This window comes from Rhipicephalus microplus, chromosome 2 (genome assembly GCF_043290135.1).
Source record: "Rhipicephalus microplus isolate Deutch F79 chromosome 2, USDA_Rmic, whole genome shotgun sequence".
NCBI classification, from domain to species: Eukaryota; Metazoa; Arthropoda; class Arachnida; order Ixodida; family Ixodidae; genus Rhipicephalus; species Rhipicephalus microplus.
In genome coordinates this window covers 200,901,238-200,905,733 of record NC_134701.1, presented here as the reverse complement: position 1 = coordinate 200,905,733, position 4,496 = coordinate 200,901,238, and the positions used below count along the sequence as shown (strand labels likewise).

Below are 4,496 nucleotides of genomic sequence, written 5' to 3'. Positions count from 1 at the left end.
TTATTATCCTTAATTTCGATTATACAACGCTACCCTCGGGTAACGTAAAGTTACTCGCTGATATAATACAGGGAGCTTCGCAAACTCGTCGTATGTTTCTTCATGGATTCCCACAGATGTTTTTATACTTTATATACACGGATTTTAAGCGCTTCCTATATTTCTACTTTCGCCACTTCGCCTCAAACTAAAGGAACACATCTTTGATACCTAGCGTACGGTTTTAGTAGCAGATCATAATAGTCAAAAATAGTTTCTGTGGTTTCACGTTTGACAGCCGCGACAGGATTATCAGGCGTGCCGTAGAGCAGAGGTAAAATAATTTCGCCCATCTGGTGTTATTTAACATGCACTGGCATCGCACAATACACGACCCTCAACCATTTCGCCTCCATCAAATTGTGACCGTTACTGACAAACGCGTGTTCCACAAGTAGTGCCGAACTCGAAGCATGTCACGACAGTGCAGACTATCGCTTCTTAGTAGGACAGTGCTCTTTCTGCAACTGTTTTAGCACACATCACATTCATGAATTAGTCTTTTGGATGCAGCAGATCTTTTTATGTATCACACTACTGTGTTAAAGCACATTTGAAAAAACAAAACAATCTGCAAACATTTCCATTGTTCAAGGAGGGTCATGTTCATATAAAAAATGTCTTCAGCACTGTTGATCCCGGCAGAAACGCCACTGGACAATCTAAATAAAAAAACTAAATTTCATTTTGATTACTTCTTTAAAAAAGGAACGTGTGCCTGCCAGGGATCGAACCTGGGACCTTCCGCGTGTTAGGCGGATGTGATGACCACTACACCACAAGCACCGCTGCTCAGCGGGCTTGGAGGAAAGAAATGAATGGCTGAGCTCTTCGAAAGCGACCTCGTTTCCTGACCGGTTGCTCCGCGCCTCGGGCACGGCGTTGAAATGACGCGATATATTTCCGGAAATGTGACTCGTTGTCATTGCATACGTGTAAAATTAGATAAGAAATTTACATAATGCGTTTCAACCACTCGGGCTGTCGATCGTTAGGATGTTGATTTATTTGTGTCCTGTGGTACTATATACGCAGCCGCCACCCATTAGGTCTTTCAAGGAAGTGAAGTGTCCTGTCTGTTCAGAGCTTAATAAAAGCGTAAAAAAAAGTACCACGAAGGCAGGTACCATAAATGCAGGAAGGTAACATAAAGGCAGTTATTTGCTTCTTTCACAACTTCGCACATCAAGCAAGCCCGAACTTTCGTCAGTACATGCATTGTCGCGTACTTTAGGTGCAAGGCTAACTTTTACGACTCTGTGCCTAACAAAGCTGCACCGCCTGACCACGTGCTGGACACAGTCACAGCCACCGCAGGTGATTTCATAAGTTTTTATAGCCACTTTCCTTTGAAAAAGCGTCATAACGAGTATAGGGAAAAAAATAAATGTTAAGTGGTGAAGCTAGAGCAGGAAAAACAGCAAGGGCAGACTGTGCCAGTAGTCACAGAGAAAAGACGTATTCAGAAAAAAAAGGACATCGAGCCGTATTACCGTGCTCAGGAAATGTCTCAAAAACGTTTCGAGGAATTACAATATGCTGAACCTCATGCGCTTATTTTACTATAGTTATTGTAAGAATAACAAAAGTATATGTATTAACGCAATAATGTTATCAGTGTGTTTGCTAATATTCAGCTATTTTTAAGGGTTACTTAAAATAAACTCCTACAATGCATTCACGTTTACATTGCCCTAAACAGAATTGGGGCCGCGGCGGCCGCATTTAGGATGGAGGCGAAAATGGTTGAGGCCCATGTGCGTATACAGATTTAGGTGTGCGTTAAAGAACTACAGACAGTCGAAATTTCCGGAGCCTTCCTCAACGGCATCTTTCGTAAGCAGATCGTAGCTTTGAGACGTTTTAAAACCCCAAAAATGTTGAATAATATTTACGTTGCCCTTGACAATATCACCACGCATCTTCCAACGCATCAAACTATAGATGCGAGTGTTTTATTTGTATTCGTTCAGATTATAGGTAAAACAAGAAGTACTGTCGGCCTCAAATGAAACCCAAACAGCGGTAAACCTTAGCAAACTGTATAGTGTGCGTGCCGTACTTATTTATGAGATTCTTAAGGAGAAAAGACGAGAAAAGTGAGCCACGTAGCTGTCTGCATCACAGTGCGACAACTCAACAGTAGCTCACGAGGGATGGGGGTAAGGAGGAATTAAAAGGATAGGATTAAAGGTATAGATATAGAGAGGGGAAAGGAAAGAGCGTGGCGCAGGGACAGCGATACCCAGAATAAAGGAGAAGATGGAAAGATGGACACGGTCGCAGGAGTGCGAGGACGAGCCACCACTCAGCGAAAGCTCTTGTCGGTGGCAGGAGATGGCGTATATGGCGAGCCAGTCGGCCAGAGCTGCGCTGTCATCGGAGATCGCGGAGGCACATCCGGTTGGAATGAAATCCGGAGAGCGAGTCCGTGCCATGCAGCCATCACCATGGACATGCGAAGTGCCGCATGTCTGTGATTAGTTATGACTGGACAGTGTGCACTGTATTATTTCTAACGGTTCCTCCTCTATATAGTCGTTTAATTTGACGCCAATGGTACATGTGCACCTTTTTTGCCCTGATATTGCTGCTATACACAATCTTACAAGCTGTTTGCAGCGCTACAAAGACCAGGCTGATTTCAACCAATCACGAAGGCGAGTTCCTCCACATTGTTTCAGCCCGCAGACTTTTTAGCTGTTGTCTAATCGGTTGAGTGCTTGCACCGCGAGAATGTTCACATCTCAGTGGGCCGAAGCTCGAATTCGGTGTGTTGTACAGAATTTTTTAAACTTCTTTTGTTTTTGTTTTTAATTTTTGTTTTTACCTGATGACAATTGCGCCAAACCACAGTGTTCAAGAAGTGGGTTTGTTCGTGCGTGTATTCAGGAGGTGTCCGCTACTGCAATCGCTCCTCGCGGAATCCAATAGAAACATCTAAAGGTTGCCTGCTTTTACGGAGTCAATTTTCGTTTTAAACTAGTGCTGTTTTTGGTTGACTCCTCGGGATTTGTTCATGTTGACGTATGCCAGAATGCGCAATCCAGAAAAGCACGCGTGGTGACATAATTTATGAACGACCTGCAAAGCGCCCTTGAAGCAGAGGTCTAAACCTTTGACTTTACCCAATGTGATGCTTGACTTCTCAGATACCTAAATCCCTGTGGGTACGTTCATCACAGTCATTAATGTGAATAATTATCATTTACAGTCATACAAATAACGCGATTCCACCACTATTTCTTTTCTATGATCTACACAAAATCAGAATGAAAGAGGCAGAGCGTAATTGTCTGTAGGCGTAATATTTATACCAGCAGGTTTTTTTACACATCGCCATGCATGTCATTACACAAACCAATAGAGAGAGGCATAAGAGGACACAAAAGTTTCCTTTAAGTCGCACTAGCATAGCACATTTCATAGCACACTTTAATATCCTGTAGATAGTTGCCGTCGATATGAATGGCAGCGCAATGTCATTTTCGAACTGGCGCGTAAGTTTGGTGACAGTGGGGATTTCGTTTTCGTGAAAGAAACTGTGCGCATTTCTTCGCAACACTCCCAGGTCAAAGTTGCCCAGCTTCTTTTTAGGGGCGAAGCTCCTTAAGCTATGGGTCAAGCGTCCGCGATGTATGTAGTATTACTACTACTACTACTACTACTACTACTACTACTACTACTACTACTACTACTACTACTACTAGTAGTAGTAGTAGTAGTAGTAGTAGTAGTAGTAGTAGTAGTAGTAGTAGTAGTAGTAGTAGTAGTAGTAGTAGTAGGTATGGGAAAGAAAGCTACAAGAAAACGCCTCGAGTGAACATGGGTGCACGGAGAACGTAGAGCGTGTCCACGACACCGCTGCGTTTGACGACAGGTGCAAGAATCGGTCGAGCTCGCGTTCCCGCTCCTACACCCGCTCCCGATCAGAAGCCACAAACAGGGAGACAGATATCAGCCGAGGGCCAGTTCCGGAGCCCGGAGCACGTCTGCCAGAGACAGGGAAGTCTCTGGCAGACGCGTTTAATCAATACTTTGTAGGGGTTTCACAGCCTGCTACAGTGCAGAATGACGTTGAAGATATTGCGCATAACAGCAGCTCTATTTTCCTGAAACGAGTTATTGAGGCTGAAGTAGTAAATATAATTCATAACTTAAAAACCAGTACGGCTAAAGATATCTATGGCTTCCAAATTAAACCCATAAAGTACACCTCCGATTTGCTCGCACCCATACTTACCCACATTTTTAACCTATGTTTGTGCCAGGCTATTTCCCCCGTAAAATGCAAGTAGCCCGTGTAACAGCCTTACACAAAAAAGGAAACAAAAACGACATGGCAAATTACCGTCCCCTGTCTATACTGCCGGTCATGTCAAAGGTGCTAGAAAAAGTTATTTTAAATCGTCTTACAGATTTTGAAGAGAAGCACAGTCTCTTAAACAGCTCACAGT

At 43.5% G+C, this 4,496-nt stretch overlaps 1 non-coding gene across 1 annotated transcript; it reads right to left on the bottom strand.

Annotated features, from left to right (window-relative positions):
- Positions 1-752: 752 nt before the first annotated feature.
- TRNAV-AAC (transfer RNA valine (anticodon AAC)) lies at positions 753-825 on the bottom strand. Its single transcript has one exon. It is a non-coding gene; the product is annotated as a tRNA-Val (tRNA).
- Positions 826-4,496: the final 3,671 nt, after the last annotated feature.